Source organism: Pipistrellus hanaki (genome assembly GCF_964339955.1).
Source record: "Pipistrellus hanaki genome assembly, chromosome: 10".
Lineage (NCBI taxonomy): Eukaryota > Metazoa > Chordata > Mammalia > Chiroptera > Vespertilionidae > Pipistrellus > Pipistrellus hanaki.
In genome coordinates this window covers 26,460,162-26,487,814 of record NC_140512.1, presented here as the reverse complement: position 1 = coordinate 26,487,814, position 27,653 = coordinate 26,460,162, and positions in this window count along the sequence as shown.

The following is a 27,653-nucleotide window of genomic DNA, read 5'->3' as shown; positions in this document are numbered from 1 at the left end:
TTTTTTCCTCTTAGTTTGTTTGATTTTTAATTACTATGATTTGTAGCTGAGAAAGAAACAATGGCAGTTTAATTAGTTTAAGTCCTAGCTACTCTTTCCTAGTTTAGGGTTCACAGTTTTGGTGCTAAGTCTTTCTCAGTCACTATATTGTTTTAAATAAGCAAAGTATGCGATTCCCCAAAAATACTTTTTTGAAATATTCACCTCATGACATCACATTTTTTACTCAAACTACGTAGTCTTCTTGGTATGTCTATAAAGAAGAAATACAATCCTGAAACTACCTGCTTGGTGAAAGAAGAAATTTCTACATAAAATGGGAAATGGGGGAAACTAGTAGAAACAATTAGAAAACTTTTCTTCAGTCATAACAATTACTCCCACTCAGCACACACACCCTATTCTTAGTGAGAAAACTTTCATTCCAACTCCTTATTTCCCCACAAAGAGAATGAACAATAATAAAGTACAATTTAATAATAGTAGTAGTAGTAATAATAATGCTAGTGAATGACTGATATTACTAGGGCCACTGACTGCACTCTAATTGTATAAGTAAATCAACTACAAATTTTAATACGTCAACAATTAATAGTAGCATTACCTGCAACACACCTTGTCAAAATACACTGTATCAAGACACCATGGATAAGAAGCGCAGAAGACACAGTGTTATCCCAGGCCTGACCTTGCCTAAGGACTTCAAGCAGAATCTAAGAATGCCTGTATGAGGCATTCAGTGGGATGTTTTATACTGTTTTTATGGTAGGGTGCTGATAGATATGAGGCTGTAGTGTGAAGGCAATTGGTCAAATAAAAGAAGGAGAATTGTAGAAGCAAAGCTTTTTAAAAACACAAAAAGAAATGGGGTCAGGCCTAACAGGTTTGGCTCAGTGGATAGAATGCTGTCCTGTGGACTGAAGGGTCCCAGGTTTGATTTCAGTCAAGGGCATGTACCTTGGTTGCGGGCACATCCCCAGTATGGGGTATGCAGGAGGTGGCTGATCAATGTTTTTCTTTCATCAATGTTTCTAACTCTCTATCCCTCTCCCTCTCTGTAAAAAAAATCAATAAAATATTAAAAAAAAAAAAGAAAGAAGTGGAGTCATCTAGGACCCAAAGAAGGTGGTGTATTTGATTTTGGTAAGAGTGTGGACAATTCAGAAAATAGCAAAGCAAAAACAAACAAAAACAAAAACTGGCACTAATAATGCAGGTGAATGGATAGAGATGTTGAGTACAAAAATGCTCTAATCTGATTACTCCATTTCTTTTAGTGAAGGACCAAGGACGTCTGTGTCAGCACAGAATGAGACAGAAAGGCAGAGAGTAAATATTCAAGCGGAGTGTGGAGGGAGTGCTAGGCAGCAGTGAGCACCTGTTTGAGATTTGAGTTTTTCACCCTCTGTCCAGAGGTTCTTGCCCATAGAACGTGTCGTTGGATGGATGGTCCACCGCTGATGAAGGTTTGACAATAGTCTTTTTTCCCTCTTTTTCCTGCTTCCTAGAGTGGAGGTCACTGTTGCCTCCTGTTCCTCTAGTTTTTCTTTTCCATCTTTCTCCTCTGCCTCCTCACTCCCACCTCTAGCTCAATTGTTAAAACTCTTTGAAAGGAGAAAACAAAACAACAACCTCAGCAAACACATATCAAAATGTTTTCTAATTCAGTGTTTCTGCTTCTATTCTTCTTCCTTTTCTTTCCCTCCCATACCACTCTCTTCCCTTCCTGAGAACTCAGTGCTAAGACAATCAGGTGGGACCGAGTAAGGGAGGGATCTGTGCTAGACTTCGAGAAGAGCGCAAAGCCTAAACAACTTGAGGTTGGCGTTCACATCGTGGACATGGGTAAAAATTTTCTGGAGAACTGGCATTTCTAATAAGTTTACATTTTTTAGACACAGTGGGGTGAATGAACATCAAAGGAGAGAGAGATAAAACCATGGCAGAAAGCGTGAATTTAAAGGGGAGCCCTGATTAGTAAATTGACAGAGAGTACCTCTGGAGAAAATGATGCTGAGACTAGCTAACATATATATAAAGAGAGCCATAGCTCCCAGGACACCCCAGCAGGTAGTGGGAACCCAGACTGCCCAGGTACCTTGGAAGATCCTAAAAGAGCTAGAGATTTCACATCAGTCCTCCATCTTTTTGGAGAGATGCTAGAAAACCTCAGTGGTGCTGCAGCCCTCCACTTCCTAACTACAGGTACCCGGGGCAAGAGGCAAACGGTCCAATTGACACAAAAGGCGTGTTCTGAGGCTACACGCGAGGAGGCACAGATGCTGGCCCTCGGGGCAGAGGTGAGGGGCAGTGTGGGAGGGCAAAAAATCGTCTATCCTGAGACATGTCAACAGCAAACCTTTTTTACGAAAAGTAGTCTCCATTCAAGACGAAACATAACTGGAAAATGTCAAACTGCCCATTCCAGTCAAATAGCTGGCCAGGGGCATAATTTTCTCAAATTGCATCTGCTTTTATGACTAAGTGGGGCACTTGGCAGCAGTGCTAAACGATTCTCAAGAGTGAGCATCGCTGCTGCTCCTTCTGTGCAAAAGCATCTTCTTTCAGTGCAGTCACCACCACATTCTGACGAAGTCAGAGCCTCCCTGCACCCACCCTCACCCCGCCAATAGGCCCCAAAAGCCCCAGAAAGCTGACACCTCAATTCTGCAAATGTTGCTCCTCTATCTCAAAAACCCAGCAATTGAATCATGAGTAGTTAGCATGACTGTGTTCTCTCAATACACAAGCAGCATTCCTTACTGAGCCGTCTGCCTCCACTTACTCCCAATGAATTAAACAAGGCTTTTGAAAGAAAACAAGATTTAGGAAAGATAACAAGACTCCATGCTTTACAGTTAAAAGGGCATGGATCATCCCATTCCTTTTCACATATATAATACAACCAAGTTAGAGATGGCTATTAAGCTATGGACCCTCACCTACCCCCTCACACTCAGCTTTGGGGTTCTGGGCCTGAGACACTAAAAACCATCTTTCCGCTGGATCTCTTGGATACTCTGGAAATGGATGCTGGTGGGAGACTAGAGGCTGGAGTAGAGAGAGGAGACTTATTCCCAGTTACCCTGATGGGCCCTGGATGCAATAATATGTACCCTTATAAGAAAAAGGCAGGGAGGTCTCACTTGGGCACACAGAGCAAAAGCCACACAAAGAGGAGGGGGCAACATGACCCTGGTGGCAGTGAGTGGGCTGATGCAGGTACAGGGCCAGGAACACCAAGCGAGGTCAGCCCCAGAGTGCTCAGAGGAAGCACAGCCCTGCCCACTGCTTGGCTTTCAGACTCTGGGCTCCAGAACTGAGTGAACACACTGCTACTGGTGTAAGCCACCAGTTTGGTAGTAATTAGCTATGGCAGCCCTAGGAAACTAATTCAGTTCCCCAAGATAAAAAAATAATAGAATGGCAAAAACTTTTTGGACAACTTTGTTGAAGTAAATCCATATTGGGGTGGTGGTGGTGGAGGTTGGAGGGGAAATAGCTGCCATAGCCCTAGAACTTTTATTTCTGTCTCCAGATAAAGCAAATATGGACTCATTTGTCCCATTTCAAAATAGTTCTTACAATACAAAAGTTATTACTGTTCAGTTTTTGTTTTTTTTTTAACCCAACTGGGGTTTTTGAGGGTTTCAAGAACCAAAAATCCCTTCAAAATTAGTGAATTATTAAGTTTATGTAGCAAATCGATTCTTTTAATAATGACTATGTTCTTTAAAAAAGCAACACAAAAAATCTGCAGATCCATTGACATTCACTTCGGGGATGTGTTTCTAAGCATTATAGGATGCCAGCCTCCAGCAATTCAAATCATCTCAGTGGTATTTTCTGCTTACTACCTCTTGATTTTCAAGCCTGGAATCTTTCAAATCAGACAGCGCTATTACAAAATAAGTGAAAGAAATTGAACTACAGCTGTCTCCTTAATAAAAGGAGAAAAATTCTAGCATTTATCTTAATGTGTACAATAACTTAAAATCCTCTAAAACGGTTTCTCCTTTTATTCATCAAGCACATGAAAAGCAATTTTCCTAAAAGTAAAGAAAGATTGTGAAAGAAGTAGCAATTCACTGAATATCTTCTTTCAAGTTATGATATCTGTGTGTTTCAAAACTATTTTAAAGGATCTAGATATCATCATCCAGGGTTGGAGCTAGAGATCATCCAACAACCCAGTATTCTGCCTTTCAGAGGTTTTATTATAAGAAATATCCTTTCTGAGCTCAGCTCTGAAACATTATAACATTTCAGAAACATCTTGGTTTCTCTAACCCATTATATCACACAACTGAAAAAGTAAATCATCTCATTTTGGTTTTTTAATTTTTTAATGCTTAGTGCTTCAATTCTGATATCAGCTAGGAATGAATTAATTTACAATTGAGAAAATATTTTCATGAAATGACAAATTATACTCTAATATTCCCAGAGGTAGTTGGCTTCCAAGATCAAGGCTAACTAGAATCTCTGAGAGAACTTCCTGTTCTGTTATCACTAGACCTCTGGCCTTACAGGAAGTAGAAAAACTTTCAAGGTCTCTCCCCCACCAACACATAAACAAACTGAGCCTTCAACAGCAAATGGTGGAAATGGGATTGTTAGGAGCCAAGAGCCTAAGCAGCACTGCCGAAGGCCCTTGTGGAAATGCCAGGCAACTGCCAGAAGTGGGGAGTGGGTACCTGAGCTGCTGAGTAAATGGGGCCAGGGAAGCAGACCAGGAAAGCACAAAGTTACTCACAGGTCCCCTAATATAATTAACCCCTGAACAGGGTAAGATGAATCTGAGACTTGCTCTCATCCTGAACAATTGAGGAGGCTTTTGCATGGTTTTCTTGTCTCCTCACAGATTACTTATTAGTTGCCAGATGTAGAAGGAAGGTGTAATTATAGTGTGGATATATCAAGTAATTAAAATTATCACCATCATCCAGCCAAAGTGGCTCAGTTGTTGAATACCGACCTATGAACCAGGAGGAAAAGGTTTGATTCCTGGTCAGGGCTCGTGTGGGCTCGATCCCTAGTAGGCGGAGGCAGGAGGCAGCCAATCAATGATTCTCTCTCATCATTGGTGTTTCTAATCCGCCCTCCCTCTCCCTTCTTCTCTCTGAAATCAATAAAACATTTTAAAAAGAAAATAAAATTATCACCACCTAGAAGGGACATGTATAACCTTTGTGTGATACCCTGATGAAAATATAACATCATGTACTCAGCATTATAGCAGAGAATTAGGAAATCTTTTTAAGACAGTATTTAAAATAAAACCAAAAAACTACAAAATACATGATAAATGATGTGTATAGATTAGAACATTAATAAAAACATTGAAGCATACCTAAGTAAATGGAGATCTATTCCCATGCTTATGGATAGGAAGTCTTCATAGCATAAAAATGTCAGTTCTCCTCATGTCTTATAAATTTAATGTGTCTCCAATCAAAATGTTAGTAATACTTCTTATAGAATTAGAAAAAAATTTGGTCCTAAAACTTCTATTGAAGAAGAAAGAGCCGAAAATATACGTCAGAAGAAAAAAAAAAAAAGAAAGGAGATGTGTCCTGTCGTATATATAGACTCATTAGGATGCTGCACTAAAAAGGCAACATGATATTAGCATAAGAAAAGAAAAACTGACCAATGGAGAAGTACAGAACCCAGAAATAAGCCCAGACTATATAGGAAATTTTGATAGGTAGAAGAGTTCACAGACCGTTTAGTAGAGACAGGAAAATTATTTAAGAAAAAGGAGCAAACAAAACAAAACTAGTTTTTTACATAAAAATAGATAAATCAGAAGAGTTCTTTACCTCAACCCAAACATAGAAGTCAGCTCCAGCTGTATTAAAACATTAATGATCAAAGTGAACCTTTAAAAAACCAGGAGAAAATTGTAGTTAATATTTTTCTGTCCTCGAAGCATGGAAGGATAGACAGAAAATTCTCCAACTCAAAACAAAAATCAAAATCAATAAAACAGAAACAGAGGCATGGATCCGTGGAACAGACTGACAGCTGCGGGAGGGGATGGGGCAGAGAGGGTACTGGATGAGAGAAGGTGATGTGATTAGCCAAAAAAGATATATGCATAGCCCATAGACACAGACAATAGGGTGGTGATGGCCAGCGAGAGGGGGGGCTGGGGACCGAGTGGAGGTGGATAAAGGAGGGGGAAATGGGGACATCCGTAATAGTGTCAACAATAAAAAATTTTATTTTTTGTTTATTACTTATTGGTATATAATTCTCACCGAATCTAATTGGAAGAAAAAACGGGGAAAAAAAATCTGGCAATATAAAGTGTTGACGATATGGAAATTAGAGTGACTTCTTTACAGTACCAGCACTGGCTTTGGTCATGGCTCCCGGCTTTGCGTTTGAAGGCTGGATGAGGCACTCATCCCATCCCCCTAAAACCTCTGAGAAGCAAGCCTGGCCGATCAGTTCCTGTAAACACACACTAAAGCAATCTCTGCAGGGAATATACAGAGTCCAGACTTTTGGCCCTTGCACTTTTGATAAACAGGAGAGTGAATACTACCTGCTTGCTACTGCTTTAATGGTATTCCTAATCTCTTCTGTTCCTCAAATGACTACATTTGACCATGTCTTCCTTTAATTAGGCATAGTGTACATTGTCTTGGAGAGTCTGGCTCAGGCATATTTATACACTTATTTGTATGATTTTTATAAATAAAATATACTGAGTATTTATCATTGGAGTGTCATTAAGGATTGTCCCTTATCATAGATCCCAAGCTGGTTTATTAGCCCTCCTTACTACAGGCAGAGAGGGCTTCCAGCCATCACCTTCCCATGAGGTATCCTTAGGGTTGGGTTGGTAAGGAGAGGTGAACAGGTGGGATAAGTTACATGAAACTGAGCAAGGCTTAGGCAACCACAGAGGATGCGCCTCTTGAATGAGCACCAAGAAAGGTACTGGCTAGCAGCAAAGTGAAAACTTCACCACCTGCTTCCTAAAAGAGCTACAGTAGACCATGTGTGTGAGCAAAGGTGAGCTACCTCTGCGGAATGCTGGGAAATCTGTGATCCAGTTCCCACACAGAGCCTAGATTTGCAAACACACCCCTCTACTTGCCTATTATGGGCTGAACGGTTTCCCCCCAAAAATCATATATTGAAGTGCTGACATTCCCTCAGTATCTGTGACTGTATTTAAAGATAGGGTCTTTAAAACAGTAATTAAGGTAGAATGATGACATATGGGTGAGCCGGACTTGAGTCTAATTGGTATCCTTATAAAAAGGAGATTTGGACACAGTAATGTGTGCACAAAAAAACCATAGTGAGAAGGCAGCTGTCTGCAAGGAAAGGAGAGAGAATTTCTGCAAAAGAAACCCAATCTGTCAGCACCTTGATCTTGGACTACTAGCAGGCATGCTGTCAAGTTAAAGATGTTGGAGGTGTTAACAAAAATAGAGAAAAATCTTCAGCTACAAGGAACAAACCAACAAATACAGCTCTTCCTTCAGTAGCAGAGTTTCCTGAAAAGTTAGCGGCATGGTCCTCCTGCCCAAGGTTTTTGGTCTCAGCCAGGTTCCTCACTATTACCACCTCCATTTACTGTCAGAGTTAGAAATTATTCCATCCCATTTATTTCTCCATGCATTATTCTGTCTCTAAATTAAGCATCTGGAAATTAGATACTCTGTCTTTTTCACATCTGAGTGTTTAATGCTTTAAGTCATGCCTAACACACAGTAGTTGCTCAATAAATCTTCATCAGCTAATTAAAAGATTCAGTAGAATGATTCTAAAGGTGGAAACCATGGACCCAAAAGAGACTGAGAGGAGAATTATAAGAGAATCTCATCCAAATAAACATCTGAATTGCTTGCAGACAGTGGACAACAGGCTACATGATAAATGAAGTGAGGTACAGTTCAAAGAATAATTTGAACCCACTATTATTTAAAACTGCAATTCTTTTTTTTGTCTTTATTGTTGAGATTATTACAGATGTCCCTCTTTCCCCCCAATAGATCTCCTCCACCCAGTTCCCACCCCACTCCAGGCTCTTGCCACCCTATTGTCTGTGTCCATAGGTAATGCATACATTCTTACAAGATTTTTGTCTAATCTCTTCCTGCACCCCCAAACCCCTTCCCTCTGAGAATCATCAGTCTGTTCCATTTCTATGCCCCTGATTCTATTCCATTCACCAGTTTATTCTGTTCATCAGATTTTTTATTCACTTGATTTTTAGATTCATTTGTTGATAGACATGTATTTGTTGTTAGGAATTTAAGCTAAGATCTCAAAGTCACTCCATGATTAATTCTGACTCTAGTGTTTGATACAATCTGTTCCAAAAGCAAATCCTCTCACATCTCCCCTCACATGAACTTGGATCTGGGCATATTACCAACTACTATGATCCCCATATGATGGGTCACAATTTTTCTAGCTCTTTTGTATAGAGCAGGGGTGGGAACATTTTTTTTCTGCCAAGGCCATTTGAATATTTATAACATAATTTGAGGGCCATAAAAATTATCAACTTAAACATTAGCCTGCTATATTTGGTCAAACATTTAATTAACTCATTTCTAATGCCTTGACAGGGCCAGATCCAATGACATCTCAGGCCTTATACAGCCCACAGGCCAAAAGTTCCCCAGTCCTGGTATAGAGGATATCAGAGCACTTATAGTAATTGTGATGACCAAATTGTTAACATTTATGTTTGCTGTCAGATTCCAAATCAATGTAATAGAATCAAGTACATCAACTTTGATTTTTTTGAAGCATTGCATTAGGCATTATTGAATAGTACCTTTCAACTTGGTACTGTCGCAAGCAGTGGCCTTTCTTCGTGCTGTGCTGCAGTACACACTTGGCTTCTAAAAGACCAGAAAGAGAAAAGGACATGTTATCCCACCCTAGAAAAATAAAAACACAAAAGAATTTTTTAAATAAGTAAGAAAAACTGTAGGGGAAATGAATATACCAAGTAAGCATGAATCAAAGGAGACAATAACTTTTTTTTTTTGTCAAGGATAAATAGCAATGAACGGCTAGTAAGGATGGGATATGCTTGTATTAGATACGTCAAATGGATAGCCTCAGATTCTCCCCATCTCACCTGTCTTCCGGGCCTTCAGCCGGTTCCACCAAGTCACCACCTCACAGGCCAATTCTAAGACCCAGAACACTGAGTGGTTCAAAACCTATAATCTCAGTCTCTCCCTGCCACTTCCTGACTCAGGCGAAGTATCCAGCTCAAGTATCCAGGCGATGTGAGCTCACTTGTTGCACAACCTAGTGACAACCTAAAAATCTGGGGGTGTCAACTCCCACCGTGTTTACGTTGACCAGTGAGAAACGAGATGGGAGGAAGCCAATAGAGAAATTCACTTTGCAGGCCCCCTACATTGGGCCATTTAGGAGCGAGGTGCTTTTGAACATCCTGAGAAGAGATCTCTTATGGCTGGAACACCACCTTTGTGAGACAAAAGATTGGTCAGTAATGCGTGACCTTATGTTTGTTTTCTTCCTTCTTTACCTCAGTCCCTTTTCTGTCACTCTCCCTGCCCTGGGGTTGGATAACCAATAAAACATTAGCACGCAAGCTTTGTCCCAGGCTCTGTTTTCCAAGGACGTTAAATATAATCCTATGCAGAGTGGTGCAGCAGAAGCATGCTGGGCCCATAAATATAATCCTATGTATGATTTGAAGAATCTTGGTGCACATGGTATAAAACTGGGTGTAGAATGAGCCTTCTAATTAGTAGAAAAAATAAGCACTTCCATGATGAACAGGGATCATGCTGCTTATTCCAAAAGATCCCAGCACAATGTCTCTGCTCAATATATAAGTCAATTACACATGCCCATCAACATTAGCATTTCAGCAGTGTGGCATGGTGAGGGGAAGTACGTTGACATGAGGCTATTTTTTCCCACTTGAAAAGAAAATAACACAACTGATCACAAGCCCATTTTACACAGACTTTTTTTCTTATGAGAAAAAAATAAAACCAATCATCCAAAGTACCTCTCTAAAATTTAATCACCATCATCAAATAAAATCTAGGAAAACGGCATCAGAAACCACTAAACATATCTTCCAATCCACCAGCACCCAGCAAACCCTGAACTTCGTCCAGCTGCCTCCTGTTGTCTAGTCACCACCCTTCAAACTGAGAACAATCAGCTGAATTTCAAACTGGGAATATGCAAGCTGATTTCCTCTGCTTGCCTCTCACAAAAAGACAGAAAGATGAAAATGGATTGGTAGAGATGGTAGGAACCGTCAGGTGAATGCAAAATACTCCCATCAATTTCATTGTTTCAGGAAGCAATGGGCATGGTGGGCACAATCAGGGTTGACAGAGAAGAAAAATTATTTCAGCTGTGGCCACCATGAAAAATGAGACACCACGGAACAAGGCAGCAATTTTGCACACGGAAATGAATATACTTTTTTTTATATATATAAAAAAAATCTCCAGGGGAATCGGAAATTTTAAGTAAAAGGATTAGAAGAGATGCTTAGAGAAGCCCTTGACTTTTCTCAAACCACTACAAAATTTTACCAGAACAAACTCTTCAAGCCATGAAGATTACAAACCATGAGGACTGCCAAATATTGTATAAAAGCCATTTCAATAAACTGTTTTGCTGATTATTCTGAAGATTAAAAAAAAAAAAGGAAATTAAAACATTGGCATAAACTGTTTACTGAACTTTACAGTCTTCCTTCTTTGTGCATTTTGGCTAGTCTCTATGACAAACAAATGTGGGTGAACAGCACAAAAGATAAATAAGTATACATCTTGAAAAATTAGATAGTATGGTCAGCATTTAACCCTTGGGGTTTGTCTCTGGGAGTTAAAAGGCAGAGTCCTTCTTATTAAGAGAATCCACCATCCTATATAATAAAAGCCTAACATGCAAACCACTGAATGGTGGAATGACCAGTCAGTGGGAGTCATGGCTGGTGAGCAGGCAGCACCAGGCTAGCCAAGGCAGGTGCCAGTGGGCAGGGGGAAGGGACTGTAATAGGGGGTGGTGGCAGTGATCAGCAATGGCAGAGGGGGGATCATGGGGTGAGCCTGGCTGCTCACCAGTTGGCACTGCCCCCTGATCACCCCACCAGTCGCCTCCCACAGAGGGAGGCCACCAGCACCAGTGGGGCGATGGAGGTGGGACTGGAGCTGCCCCTGGTGGTCAGTGCTAATGGCTGGCAAGTGCAGCAGAGGTGGCGGGAGCCTCTCACTCCTCTGTGGCAGCTCTAAGGATGTCTAACTGCGGCTTAGGCCCACTCCCCTAAGTCAGACATCCCCCGCGGGCTCCTGGATTGAGAGAGGGTGCAGACCCGGCTGAGGGTCCCCATTCCCAGCCCCAATGCACCAGTTTTTGTGTACTGGGCCTCTAGTTGTTTACATACAAGGTAATAAACAAATTGTTAAAATCCAAAAGAGAGAAGCTCAATTACTATACAACTCCATTGATGTCCATTGGTATTTGAAATTGCAGTTTCTTCATTCTATATCAGTCATTCTGTTTTTTGATTTGGGAGAATTTTTATCTTTTAGGCCAGTGGCCAGCAAACTCATTAGTCAACAGACCCAGATATTAACAGTACAATGATTGAAATTTTGTTTGAGAGCCAAATTTTTTAAACATAAACTTCTTCTAAAGCCATTTCTTCAAAATGGGCTCACTCAGGTCATGGCATTTTGTGGAAAAGCCACACTCAAGAGGCCAAAGAGCCACATGTGGCTTGTGAGCCCGTTTGCAGACCACAGTTTTAGGCTATTGGCTCAATGTCACTTTTACTGTGCTCTAAACAGAATCCTATCTGAGAAGTTCTTCTCTCTTAGGGTAAAATTATTCTTTTTTTTAAAAAAATATATTTTATTGATTTTTTACAGAGAGGAAGGGAGAGAGATAGAGAGCTAGAAATGTCGATGAGAGAGAAACATCAACCAGCTGCCTCCTGCACACCCCCTACAGGGGATGTGCCCGCAACCAAGGTACATGCCCTTGACCGGAATAGAACCTGGGACCTTTCAGTCCGCAGACCGACGCTCTACCACTGAGCCAAACCGGTTTCGGCAGGTAAAATTATTCTTAAATGCACCTATCTCTTCCACTCATTCCATGGAAACAATTGCAAAAATTGAATATAAGCCAGGATCTGTAAGAATTTTCAACCATCTTAGAGAGCTAATTTTTTCAATATAGCACCATTCCAAAACTTTCTCTTTCTTCATCAGAACTGAAATCTTTTTATTTCTTTCTTATTTGAGGTTTTGCCTCATTTCCAGTTATAATGGGCTATGATGAATTATTTTTTATATAATTCTAACTAATGTATTACCCTTGAGAAAATCACAGTCTAATAATCGAAAAGAACAGCATTTTCATCACCATGGAATGCAAGTGGTAGGAAATGTTTGGTCAGGGGCCATTTCTAGTCTCCAATTTTGGAAGGTTGCCCAGTTGACCAATAAACAGTGCCAGTTCTAGGTTAGAGAAACAATTTAATTAATAGCATGGGCAAATTAAACAGCCATTTAAACAGCCAGGTAAGGGGTTTCTAGGGTCAGACTCTGGCCCTCAAGTATCCACACAATTATAAAAGCAAATGACTGTACAGTTTCTGTATAGCTGCTTTTATTGCCAAGGTTGTTATACATAAATAGATTTCAATACTTATTTTGTCCCCATCAAATTGCCATCACATTGCTAAATAGCAAGACCATTCAGACCAGAAAATTGAGTTATTTTTTTATAAGTAAAGTTAAGTGGGCAGCAGCTGCAGGATTAATACATTCCCTTGATTTATTTTTTATTTACAGATGCACATTTTCATTAGCTGGGATTTGAACAGAATGGATTTTTACAACAAAAGCAAAAGCAGCCCAAGTCTAGCTTTTATACACAGATGGGCTTCTCTCTGCCTCCTTGGGCAGCTTTGAGTGTATCTTCTTCCTGCACAGCCCAGATGCATCTATTTGTAATGTTCAGCTTGCAGCCTCGGGGCAGAGTACATAATTTCCCTCCCAAATCTGCAGAGTCAATGTGTTTTCTCTGTAGATGCAGGGGAGTCTCTCAGAGAGCTGGGCTGGAAGTGCAACCAGAATTTTCCGCTTCCTCCTATGCAAATCAAGGCATTTCATGCCCCTGTGATGATCGCTCTCTATTAGCTACAAGGATTTCCTGAGTGTCTTACTTCCTCTTGCCTTGTCCTGGCTTTTTCCTGTTCTTATTCCTTAGGGGGCAGGCAGAACTGGGTGGCAGGTTAGCCTGGCCCACTCCCTCCTTTTAGCCATATCCCTGTGCCTAAAACAAAAACACGGGACATGGTTGAAAAGTAAGACAGGAAGTAAAATACGTATAAAGCCACCAGGACATTTTCCCTGGTAACCCTCCCTGCCTTGCAAGCTTCCAGCCCAGCGTTTCAGGCCCAGAAATGTCCTTTTCCCTGGCACACGCTTGTGCATGTTTTTGGGTGAGTGAATTATCACTAGGTAAATCTGAAACTATAAAATGTTTGTTCCGTGGGTTACATTTCCCAGCTTTGTTTCACCAAAAGGGTGGTAAGCAGGGTGACCTAGAAAAATAAAACAGCATCAGCACTTTCTAGGCCAGAGGTAGGAAAAGGGTCCAAATGATGCTCCCAAGCACTGATGAGAACGCTTACTCCAGCAAAGGTAAACGAGGCCTTTTGTTGTTGTTAATCCTCACCCTGGGATATTTTTCAATTGATTTTTAGAGAGAGTGCAAAGGAGAGGGAGAGAGAAACATCCATCAGAGAGAGACATGTTGATTGGTTGCCTCCCCCACGTGCCCCAACCTGGGGCTGAATGGCCCTGCAACTGAGGCATGTGACCTTGACCAGAATCGAGCCCAAGACTCGGGCCAATGTTCTATCCACTGAGCCAAAAGGCTAGAGCAAGACACTACACCTTTTAAACAATGGTGGTAAGAAAGAAAACTCAATTTTCCTATTAAAAATATATTTATTTCCCTAACCAGTTTGGCTCAGTGGATAGAGCATTGGTCTGCAAACTCAAGGGTCCCAAGTTTGATTCCAGTCAAGGGCATGTACCTTGATTTCAGTAGGGAGTGTGCAGGAGGCAGCTGATCGATTGTTTCTCTCTCATTGATGTTTCTGATCGTCTGTCCCTCTCCTTTCCTTTCTGTAAAAAATCAATAAAACATATTAAAAATATTTATTACACAGCTCAAAGCCCCATCACCTCAAGTTTTACATGTGTTTCCAGGTAAAGTTCTGCACTCGAAGTCTCAACCCAGAGTGTATTTTCTAACAGTTCATCTGGTTTCTTGGCATCTAAAGTACCATAATATCACACTAGTTTTGAGAAAGAGAATGGCTAAGTCACAATTCAAAGGCGCCTTCTTATCAATTCCTGTGGAAATAATCCTCTTTGAACTTTATCTTCATTTTAGATACAGTATTTGTTTCCTGGAATTTGTAGTCAGTGATTGTACATAGGTTTTATTGTCGATTTTTTTTAGCATGAGCTCTTCTAAAATGCACCTCTGCTTAGCTAAAGTAATCACAGAATAAAAACAAATACATAAATAAAAATGTTTTTTTTTTTTTTTTCATAGTCCTACTGATACAACCTTAACTGGAGTGGAGGGAGCCATGCAGCCATAATAATAAAAGTAGCAAACGTTAGCAATCTGCTTCATAGCATGAAATAAAATGTATTTTAGTAAAAACATGAACACCACTCCAACTGTAATTTTTCATACAGCTGTGATAAAAGAACAATAAAAGTGATAAGGCATAACAATCCCCGAGCAAACACACATATAAAATGAAGTGGAAGTTCAGGTCCAAAGTGCTTTGTTTTACTTGCAGGCTCTAAACATTCCATGGCTGATGCTTTATTTATTTATTTATTTTTAACAACTATCAATTTTGTTCACTTGTACAACTTAATGGATGCTAGAAGCTTCTGGAAAATGTTGCATTAAGAGATACTTTCGCTTAGCCTATGCATTTGACATCTTGTCATTTTGTAACATTACACACTTTTGAGTAGATATCCTATCTATTGCCTCTTGATAGGGAGAAAATAGCAAAAATGGTACCAATGAATCTTTCCTATGGGGAAGAAAAAACACTTTATTCCCTTAGAAATTACGTGATTCTGTCCCTGCCTCCTGAAAATTGGAGCCTTTCCCAAGATAACAGTACACTTCTTTGATCATTAGAACAAATGAGTATTTATCCAACAACAGGAACAATTATTTTCTAAAACAGAAACATACCTTCTAAAATGTCTTTGTCAAATAAGTGATTTTTAATGAACTTAAAAAATAAAAAACTTTAAAAAGATGACTACATATTTTCATAAGTATTAATCACTCTTTCTGTAGACTAATCTGTGACCTTTGGATCAAGACATGGTTAAAGGCACAAATAAGTGCCAAACTGATGCTTTCTCCTTAAAAGCAAATAGCTACTTATATGAAGTTTGTGAACACATCCAATAGCCATAAAGCACATGCTCCTGCCTTCTAATTGCCTTTACTCTAGACTTAGCACACGTTTTTGTTTTTGTTTTTGGCACACAGAATTTATTCACTGATTATTTAAAAAAACCCAAACAGACACACACACACACATACACACACACACACACATATCAAGCAACTCTTATGGACAAGAGGTCTGTAGAGACCTATGATAGGAAGTATCGCTGAGGCAGAGCTACCTGTTCAACAAAGACCTGTTTCCCATCTCATACTGCCAGGGAAGTGTCATCGAATCAGATGCTGTCTTTCCTGGTCTTTCCTTGCATCTAGCTGTGATCAGGTGACCGCAGAATGGAACTGAAGAGACGTGAACCCTCTTGGGCTAACCTGGTTAAGAAGCACATGGTGCTCTCTTGCCTTTACATGGCATCCTTGGAAACTACCGGGTTGGTTTTGGTTTGTTGTCTGGTTTGTTTTTGTTTTTATTAAAGTAGAGTTGGCAAACAATGTTATATTAGTTTTAGGTGTGCAACAAGGGATTCTACATTGACATATCTTATGTCTGGGTAGACAGTGGCTGTGCCTCAAGATGGAACAAGCCTGGTGGCTACATCACCATCCAGAAGACTGCAGGTCAGAGAGCACACTCAAGTGTTATAGAGTGGGAATAAACTCCAATTATGTTAAACTATTAGAAGTTTAGGATTGATCTGTTATGATAACTAACATCATTATATATAATAATCTTGTTCTCAGCAGTTTACCTCTAATAAGAGAGAGAACCACTTAAAAACTTTTGAGGGACAACATCAGATATACAGGTGTACCCAAATATATAACTTTAACAGCTGATAGCTCTGTTTTGAAAATGAAATATATTTTAATGAACACTGCCTTTATAATTATTCAAAGTGCGCGAATACATTATTTTTGGGACACCCTATGTTTATAAAAGGGTAATAGGAAAGTAACCAAAATTGATGGTTTAGAATATCATCAACATAGTAAAATTCAGGGATCTAGGTTTCAAAGGAGAACAGGATCACTTAAATCTAGACTTGCTAGAAAAGTCCTCATGGAGTCAGAGCACTTTAACTTGACTTCAAAGGGTGGGCATTAGTATGACAAGTAAGAAATGAAGTTGAAAGGCATTTCAGGCAGAGGAGCTGTGTGATCAAGCAGGAAGGAAATAAACTGTAATCATTTGGGAATAGTGAGTTGTCTGCCTAAAGGATTATAGCTAGCACAAAAGTAACCATGAAATGGTTCAACAGAACCTCCCACATTGCTATATTCAGCACTTATTGATGACCTGGCATGTGAATTGTAAAGCCACAGTTTTAGTAATTGTGAAGGGATCAAGATGTATTGGAAGAAAGTTTTTTCATCCTAAAAGTTTTTCTCTTTCCAAATTTCCAGGAGCTACAATATTTCCTTCAACGATAATGAGAGAGTGCTACTGGGATTTTCAAGATCTGAGAGGTCACAGAACAGAGTAACAGAGCACATCTCCAGTTAGCTCCACTGTAAAAAAGACAGCGATTCCCCTAGAAATTGACATTTCTCAAGAGACAGAAATCCTCCAGTCCCCCAAAATGCATGGGTTTGTGCAGTTGTCAGCAAGAACAAGGCAATTAATGCAACATGGATTAATTACTAAACCTGTCTTCAACCTTATGGATGAGACTAAAAACTTTGATCTTAATATTCGGAGACCCAATAATAAGCATTCGTTTAGAGACTGACATGGTTCATGAATGGTGAATGGGAAATCTAGATGAGGAAAGAAAGGGATAATATGGCTAAGGAGTTCCCCAACCTTGTTCAGAAAGGACGAAAATTAACTGAATGAGAACTCCACTATTCAGTAATTATTTTTAAATGTCCTTTATGCTTGAGTTAGTAATTTAAAAATTATTAATGATTTTATTCCATAGTATAAATGCACATTTTTAAAGAATCATTCTTTAAGGAAATATTTATTTGACAAATAATAGATTATTTAATAAAGGATTTATCTAAAAAGTAAATATGCCTGACATTTTAGTTTATATGTAGTATTGCCCATTTACAGACAAATGTACACTGGCAAATAATTCTACTTCTCTGCAGCAGGCCAGAAAGGTCTTGCCTACAAAAGAGATAATATTCTTAATTCAAGGACCATCTTTGTCAAGGGTGCAGAAGAGACCTACATTATGAACTGAATGTTTAATGTTTATTCTCCCCACCTCCCCTTCATATGTTGAAATCCTGTGCCCTAAGTGTTAGGAGGTGGGGCTCTGGGGAGATAATTAAGAGTAGATAAGGTCCTGAGGGTGAAGCACCCATGAATGGGATTAGTGTTTCTGCAAGGGTCTGGAGAGAGCTTGCTTCCTCTCTCTACTCTCTGCCATGTGAGGGCACATTGAGAAGTCTATAGTGTATAACCAGAAGAAGGGCTCTTGCCAGACCCTGGAGCATACTGACACCCTGATCTCAGACTTCCAGTCTCAAGAACTCTAAGAAATTTCTACTGTTCATAAGCCTTTGGTACTTTGTTAGAGCAGCCCAAACTGAGCCTCCTACTCAAACATAGACCAGTTCCTACTTCTTTTTTTATAGAAGTCTGAAGCACATCACAGTTTGATTCTGAAAGAAAAATGTTTCCTTGCTTTTGTTTGCCTTTTTCAAGACATAACATAGTTTTCAAACTTTTTTTGCTAACATTTGGTGTCTTAGTGTTCTGTTATTTGTTTAGCCTCTCTTGGGCTAGGGAAAGGAAGTTAGAGGCTCATTTCCAAGGGATTGCTGTGTGAGAAACTGAAGAAAAGGTGTGGAGTGAGCAAATGCAGCAGCCTTCACAGTTTCCTCCAACAGCTCGGCAGGAGCTTTGGCTGCCTGGGACTAACCATGCCAATCCTGATTCTAACCGCCAAATGCATCCTCCTCCAGGGCCCCCAATTCTTTTGTTATTATCTCCCTTCTTCTCACTGTGCTGCAATAATTTACAAGGAAATAAGTTTTTTATGCTCTAAAAAGAAATTTTGATTTAAATTGATGCAAATATCAAAGGAAAACAAAAATATCCCCTTTCTAGTTAGATCAATAGCTCCTTTTTTTTGCTTTAACATATTATTTTCTGAAAATCTGAAATATTTGAGGCTGACGATACTTTTGGATAGCAAAGAAAGGAGATGTACTCTGAACATGAAAAAGAAAAAACATTTTTCTGAAACCTTAATTCTTTCTAAAATGGAAAACTATTGGAAAACAAACTAGCACAATGCCTTTTCTTAAAAACATTTTCAAGAAAAAAAAAATAACAAGAATTTAACTCAAAGACCTAAACCTGAACAGAATTTTCTCTTTGATGACTTCTTACTCCACATGCTTTCTCCCCTTTTGAACCACCTTTCCCCAGATTATCCTTCATGGAGTTGTGAGAACGGGCTACCTGAAAGTACAGCCCTCATAGCACTGCTCACTGGCCAAATCAACTCAGCAGCTACTTAATGCCAGCTGTAGAAAAGCATACAACTCACAATATAATCTATTTTCTTTTTAACACACCAACCTCATTTTCCATCTCTCCCAGCTCCTTGCCCTGCAGCAATAATGACTTAACTTGGATTCATATTAACATACCAGATTAAGAAGGCATTTAAATGCAGGAAATGAAATGCCAACAAAACTACTGAAAGGATTAGAGGGCCACCAATGAGCTTTCAGGTCACAGCACTGCAGGTGTAATCCAAAAATTGGGAGCTGCTGCTGACAATCAGAGGTCAGAAAGCCACAAAACTACCACCAATGTCACAGCTGCCCCCATAGCCAAGGTTGATGACTTGGCAGTGAAACAGGGAGTCTGATCGCTAAAAACCAATGTTTGCCGGATCCTTACATGTCAGCTGCCACCCTTGCTAAAAGAAAATCGACTCTATTCTCTCCTGTTTTGCAAATTTTGCACTAGAGCATCTCATTACAGTTTTTAGCTTTCAACATCTATGAAGGTATAGAGATATTGAAGGGGAGAAGATAAGTGCTACGTGTCAATAGGTAATATTAGGCATTAGATCCTCTGTTAAACCCATCTCTAGACTTTCCACCCCTAAGCATCTTGTTTAATCATTCCCTCTACTGTACCACCATTTTACCAAGTATAGTTTTCTATTACCTTAGTAGTCCTCCTACTGCAATATTTGTGGGTACATGTACATACATTTCATGTATTATAAAGACCTAATTATTATCTCATTCATCTATTTTTAATCACCAGTGCCTAGCATAGCTCTGGTATATTATATGCCTTGCACATCTTATTTCATTACATATTATTTAAGTAGCACTTTAATTTGTGAAAAAAAATCAACATTAAAGAGTGGAATTTTCCATTTCAATCTCCTCTTTCAGTAAATTAAAAAAAATAGAGAGTTGATAAGTGGTGATATTCAATAACTCTATTTTGGATTTGGTAAATTCTCCTTTTCTTAGAATAATATCATCTTAGGATGGCATTCAATTAAAAATGCTAGTTTGAGAATCCTTTGGTTCTAGTAGATATTCTACTCTCCAGTGATCAATTTGTTCATCCCAATACAGAATAGAAAATCTGGCACTTTATTGCACTTATCTAAATTATACTTCATTTATGCATTGTGTTAAATAACCTCTGAGCATTCTTATAAGCCTACAAAACAACAGTAAGCAATTGGAATTTTTGTTCTAATAAGATTGTCAGAAGAATACTGAAATAAGATTCAGAATATATTGTATGTTCCACTCACAGTAATTTCTTTATTAGAGTGTAATTAGGTAAAGAAGAATGTCTATATCCAGCTTCTTACATGACTGGAGTGGGCTGTTCTACTTCCCCAGTGTAGTTTAGGTGTAGTCCTATGATCTAAACCACCAAGTCACATATTTAAAAAGAAAGAAAAAGCCTAAAGACACACAGTATTACTCCACACAAATACCCAGTCATCCACTGGAAGCTTGATTAGATGGAAAACTAAGATATAATAAAATGAGCTATGCCTTTTTAAAGACTGAGCTACAAATATTTTATGCAAAATTATGCCATATCCTAAGAGAATATCATATGGCTAAAGACGAATTTACTTTCCAATTTCACTTAAACTTAATAATAAAAATCAAAAGTAAAATTAGACTATTCTAGAGAAAAATCCAGAGCAGACATTGCAGTTCTCAGTAAAGAAATGAACTGCTGGGAATATAACTGTTATCATTAGCTCACAGGTGCTTTTAAATGTTTCTCTTGATTTTTACAAATGAAGGAAATGAGGTACCTAGGACTTGTGCTGAGAATATCAAAGAAGTCAAATTCATCAGTGTTACAGATTAAATGTTGTGTCCTCACAAAATTCAAATACTGAAACCCTAGCCTCCAGGATAAATGTATTTGAAGATGGCTCCTTTAATAAAGTAATTGAGAGTTAATAAGGTCTTGGGGGAAGCTGAGTGGGATTGGTGGAGAAACAGATCTGATAGGATTAGTGTCCTTACAAGAAGAGACACCAGAGAACCCATTCTCTCTCTCTTCTGGAGTCATAGAAAAAAGACCATATGGGCAGGCAGCCATCTGTAAGCCAAGAAGAAAGCCCTTATCAGAAACAACCATCCTGGCACCATGACCTCAGAATTTCAAGCCCCAAAACTGTGAGAAAATACATGGTTGTTGTTTAAGCCAGTGTTTCCCATCCTTCTCTCATGATGAGAATCACCTGGTGGAGTTGTTAAAACACAGATTCCTGAATCCCAACTAAGAAGTGCTAAACTAGAATTTTTGGGAACATATAGGTAAAATTGTATACTTAACTAGTGCTCTAAGACAGATTTTATATACAGAGCACTAAGTTAGGTATGCAATTTTACCTATATGTTCCCAAAAATTCTAGTTTAGCACTTCTTAGTTGGGATTCAGGAATCTGTGTTTTAACAACTCCACCAGGTGATTCTCATCATGAGAGAAGGTTGGGAAACACTGGTTTAAGCCACCAAGTCTATGGCAGCCCCAGTAGACTAACATAATCAGCAAGCCAACCAAGATTCTTCCTCATCTCTGCTCTCATCCAGATACTCATCAAGCCTTCATAAAAAAGCTGATGGTGCCCTAACCAGTTTGGCTCAGTGGATAGAGCTTCCGCCTGTGGACTGAAGGGTCCCAGGTTTGATTCCGGTCAGGGCATGAACCTTGGCTGTGGGCACATCAGCAGCAGGGGGTGTGCAGGAGGCAGATGATCAATGTTTCTCTCATCGATGTTTCTAACTCTCTATCCCGCCCCCTTCCTCTCTGTAAAAAATCAATAAAATATATTAAAAGAAAAAAAGCTGATGGCCTGGAAAGCAGCATGTGAAAAGAGGGTGAAAAGTACTAAAATTCTTAGGTACTCCTGTGAAGTAAAATGACATACACATACTTTGTCCCTCTGAGATTTCTCACATTTCAGACTACCCTTAACATACATATTTATATAGATCAAATGAATGTTACACAGATTCCACATGCATAAGAATATTGTGGTAAGAGTATTTCTCAAACATGATAGAAAAGAAAGCTGGTCCTAGCAACATTTTTAAAAATATATATATATTTTTATTGATTTTTTACAGAGAGGAAGGGGGAGGGATAGAGAGTTAGAAACATCAATGAGAGAGAAACAATGATCAGTTGCCTCCTGCACACCCACTACTGGGGATGTGCCCACAACCAAGGTACATGCCTTTGACCGGAATCGAACCTGGGACCCTTAGGTCCGCAGGCCAATGCTCTATCAACTGAGCCAAACCAGTCAGGGCATAACATTTTTTTAAATCACCATTTTCTTCTTCCACTTCTGCTCCCAAATAATGGTTATGCTCCCACCCCGCCCCTACCCTACAACAAAAGTAAAACTTCCTTTGTTTTTCTCTCATTTTCCTTTCAAAAATCTCAACTATGGCTTGTTCCACATAGCCCACTTTGAAAAGCCCAGGAGAGGAAGAGACTAAGGTCAGTCCAGAGCACATTTCAAGTGTAGAGGAATTCAAGAAATTGATACCAGGAAATTTACATCCTCCCATGCTTGTTAACTCTGCATAGGCAACATGGTACCAAATGCTAAAGCTCTCTGCCTCTGTAGATTGAGCACTCCAATGTATCTCTCCTTTATGACAGTGATATCCTCTCGGCAGAACCAATGCGGTTTTTAAACTTATTTTTGTGAAGAAAGTTACAGCTGTTTATACTGGTAGCTTTCATTTGTGTGGCTCCATGGCACCTCTATGTACCACTATATCTTCTGCCTTATTTCCAGGAAGTAAGTTATGAGAGATATTATTGCTTATTCACTTCACACTCAGCATCCTATGAGTCACATAAGTTCAAACACACACAGACTTAAGAATCGAGAGACAGAGTTATAATTCATATTTTGTCAACAAACATGATAATTTGTGGGAAGCATGATATTTGTGTTCAGTTTCACAATCAAGATGAAAAAAAAAATGCCTCTACCTTTCACTAAATCATATATATGAAACAACTGAAGTATAAGAAATGTAATACACACACATTAAGTAGTCACAGTTTTCTTGCTTGAAATATAAAGCAATGTATACGGAGCTTAAAGTATGTAGAAATAGTAACATTCATAGCTTTGAGGAGAAATAAGCAGCACTAACTAGTCCCAAGAGAAAAGGACATGTTAAATAACCAAAGAAGAGGGAAGAGAAATTATTATAGCAAGGATAAAAGAGAAATAGCTGAAACTAAAATTTTGAATATAGACACCCAGGAATAATAAGAAAGAAAGGGGTCTAATGCTAATGAATCCATCTGCCCATCCCAGCTACAGTTGCCAGAGTAGGAGGTTTAACAGCTTTTTGGCACTTTACCATTGACTTTATATTGAATTACCAATAAAAAAAGGCTCAACACAAAACAGATTAAAAATAATTTGTATGCAAATCAAAACCATGGCAATCTAATACACCATCCCCAAACACTGACAATGCATCTCTCCTTTTTTAGGAACAAAACAGAACAAATCACAGCTCCTGTTGATAATCTCGTACATTTGGGTCATTTTTCTTTTGTTTTATGTATTTTCATTGTGTTTTATTTTAATGTAAAAGACCCTCACCAAAAATTAATCATAGGTTATTGTCCAGGTATATTTTAGTTCACCCCAAAGAGATAAATAGCCAATCCATCATTAGGCTTGTTCAAGGCCTACCAATCACTAGAAATGCTCACGGGGAGCGATAAAGTACAAACACACTGCTATCTGAGTAACAGCTAGTTACCTCATCACTCTTACTAGAGAATGTTGTCCTTCATCAGTGTCAGTCCCAAATCAATTGCTTAGAATACAGCCCCAGTTATAAGCCCCCTTTTGCTTTCTGTTTAAATGTACTACAGCCATTCTGTTTGTTTGCTCCTCAACCTTGATTTGCAGGAAAAGAGCTGCAAAGATCCATTGGAAAGCTCACCTTATGCACAACTACTTGGAAATCATTTCTTTGATATTGATGTAGTGTCAATGAAAATGACAGTGAAAAATACTACTCACTTGAAAAGAAAAGAGAAATACTTTCAAGAACAAGATTAAAATACAATAGAAAGGTTGAATGATTGAAATTCTTTTGTAGATAACCAGAAAAATAGAAGAAGAGTACTAATAAATTAGAAAAACATCAGCCTGATAATCTAAGCACTCCCTCACAGTGTATGAGTATGAAATTCTTATTTTTAAAAAGAAAAATGAAAGTATGGAAAGGTTGCCAATGCTAGGAATAAGACAATAATGATATTTGGAAATTTAATGAACAAAAGGCAAATCCAGGACTTGAAATCCATGCCAGAAAATAATCATCAATTAGTTAAGAAAGATATCACTAATGGGTCTATACTCATGACAGAGGGGCACAACAAAAGGGATATCACATTGTTCAATTGCCACCCTCTCCAAATTCTTTAACTCCAATTGCAGCAGATCACAACTTGAGGGTCCTGTTAGTTGGTATCAGTAATGTCTTCCTAGGATTGATTTTGATTCACCTGAATTTTATACAGAAGCTTTTTACAGACTGGTATTCCTGAAGACCATCATTCCTCTTGTGTTAAAAGTAGAAGGAAATGCTATTATTTATTCTGTATGATGCCAAACAAGAAAGAGCAATATTGAGTCCAGTATACTCTACAGCTAGGCTTGGGAAACACTGTAATTGAGCATAATACCATGGCAGACAAATTTTTGAAATCGGAATTTTTAAAATACATTTTTATTGATTTCAGAGAGGAAGGAAAAGGGAGGGAGAGATAGAAACTTCAATGATGAAAGAAAATCATTGACTGGGTGCTTCCTACATGCTGCCTACTGGGGATCAAACCTACAACTTGGGCATATGACCTTGACTGGAATCAAATCCAGGATCCTTCAGTCTGCAGGCCAATGCTCCATCTCCCTAGCCAAACCAGCTGGGTTGAAATCTTAATTTTTGTTCATCTTCCTTTTTCCCCTTTTCCTTTTCCAATGCAAAAGAAAAGCAGCCACTGTGATTCTTTACCTCAGGGAAGATAGTAGGACCAATGGAACCAAAGAGAAACGTAAAGGAAAAAGTAGAACTGTCTCTGAAACTAATAAAAGAGGTTCTCCAAACTGGGGAGACAAAGTCTGTGGATGTCTTTATAGATAAAAACCTGTTCACTGCTCAGGAATGTGGTAGGATGTCAGAGGGAGAGGACAGTTGGTACAAGTGGTGGGGCAGGGGCCATACTCAAAAACATCGTACCCCAAGAGTGTCACTGAAGCAGTAGAGAGGTGGGTGAGAAGGCAGGAAGAACTGTCAGATGAAGATAACAGGTTCTTTATTAGCACTCAAGGTGAACAACTAATTCATCACAATTCTCCTTCACAGTGCTTCAATTGCCATTAGGTATATTCACCAAGAATCTCTCATTAAATCCAAACGTCAGCTTTCTGCTAACATTGGAACAGATCATGATTCCTTCCGTTAGATGCCTGGAATTTAGGAAAGGGTAATGTTGTGCAAAAAAAAAAAAAAAAACCCAAAACAAAACAAAACATAACAAAACAAAACAAAGAAAAAAACACCCACCAGAAACACCCTCAGTTCCTGAAACATGGAGCAGCAGAGGCACAGCTCTCATGTCCTTTTCACTCCCTGTGTCACCTCCTTGAGCTCCCTATAGGTGAGGACCATTCCCTGATGGTTTTTCTCTCCTTTCCTCTGACAACAGAAGGATGAATTTCACTGAATAACATAAAGTAATCCAGTTTGATTAAAAGACAAATATAATAAGCAAGAACCTCTGTGGGAAGAAAGGTTCCCTAATAATGTATGTTCTGTGGTTACCATGTGATATTCAGAATCATGGGTTATGTTGTGCAGAAAGTAGAAGAGATGGTTGAGAATTTGAAAGTGTTTACTTGTCAGAGATAGGGTATGTTTTATTAAGAAGAAAATGCTACTCTCAAGATCCATCCACATTGTCCCAAAGGGGAGGGTGATGGAAGGATAGTAGTAGACTTTGGGTGGTGAGCACACAATGCAATATACAGACGGTATATTATACAACTGTAAACTTGAAATTTATGTAATATCACCCCCAAAAAACTGAATTTAATAAAACATAAAAGGAGCTTTAGAGCTAAGTTGACTTCAGGTTAAATGGGATAGGTCTCCATTTTCCTGTGTATTCTGCATTTCTCCAACAAGTTTCTGCATCTCTTTGCTCCTCACTCACCTTATCTGTGAAAAAGAAATAATGTGTAAATTTGAACATATATACAAATTATGTACCAGGGTCTAGCCCCTGGAATGTGGCAACTGTTGATTTTTTTCCCTCTACATTACCATTCCTTGGCCCCTATTCCTTCTTCTATCATAATCATTCTTTTTTTTTTTTTATTGAAATTCAGAGAATGGCATTTTAATTTTCTAATGCTTGCTGTAATGCTTACAATGGATTAGGCTCCATGTAAAATTTATAAAATCTTGTTATACTTTCAAATCTTTTTATACCAAAATTTCTAATTCATTTTCTTCAAAAACTCCTCAATACCTCTTAGCTATTAACTATAAAGCAAATAAAAGAGGGCTAGGAGAAAGAAATTCAATAAAAATTGGATTTACTTTTTAAAATGAAAGGCTTAATCTTTCTTAATTGGCCCTTGGATATAGACAATTTTCAAGAGTGGAATATTTTATAGACTAAAAGAACATATTAAAGTCTTCCTATGGTAATCAAGATTTGGTGATTAGAAGAACAGCAATGACTAGAAACAAGAAAGAGAAAGGAGTTATTACATGTGCAAGATAAAAGTCTCCAAAATATTAAAACAAGGAATGCAAACCTGCAAATTCTAGCAAGCTGAAGATAATGTTTTCACTGCATATTTCTTTAAAAGAAGATAAAGAGCATTGAATCAATATATCATTGAAAAGATTATTATTTTGTACAAGCTGAAGGTTGGTGCAGGTCATTCCCACTGAAGCAAACAGAACTTGTTAATTTAATCCAACAGACTTGGCAGTGAAACCAAACAGAAATTTAATCAGCAGGAGAAGGTGGTGAGTACCTGGGAAAATTGAATGATCGCTGTGCAAATAGTAAATATCATTATGGAAGAGTGAGGGAATAAAAAGGGTGCTACTTTCACGATTTTCATTGAGTTCATCAAACATAATAAATGATCCCAAATAAACCATTTCTAGGATGGAAACAATAACTTAATGTTACTTGTATTGGAAATTCAAAATTTATAGTTTTCAAGTCTTTCACCTTCCTTAAATACTTTTCTTAAACTCTGCAAGATCATAAGTGAAGGATTAAGTGTATTATATTCAGAGTAAAGACAGCAGCTGGCTTTTTAATTTCTAATTTCAAAATAATATTCTAGCTTTCTGATGCCAATTTGAAGGCTTTTTAAATGTAGACAAACAGAGACGCAAGTCTAGATTGTAACATGGGATATTTAATTGAACAGTAATTGGTTTAACAAAACTAAGCATTTTTAAAGCATGTATATTGTTGCAAGAGGATAAGTAAAATTTAGCGCCCATCCCTTTCTCTCACTTCAATGAAATTACCATCAAAGCAAATTCAAAATCTTTCCTACTTCCTGTTACCACAGAGATTACAATTT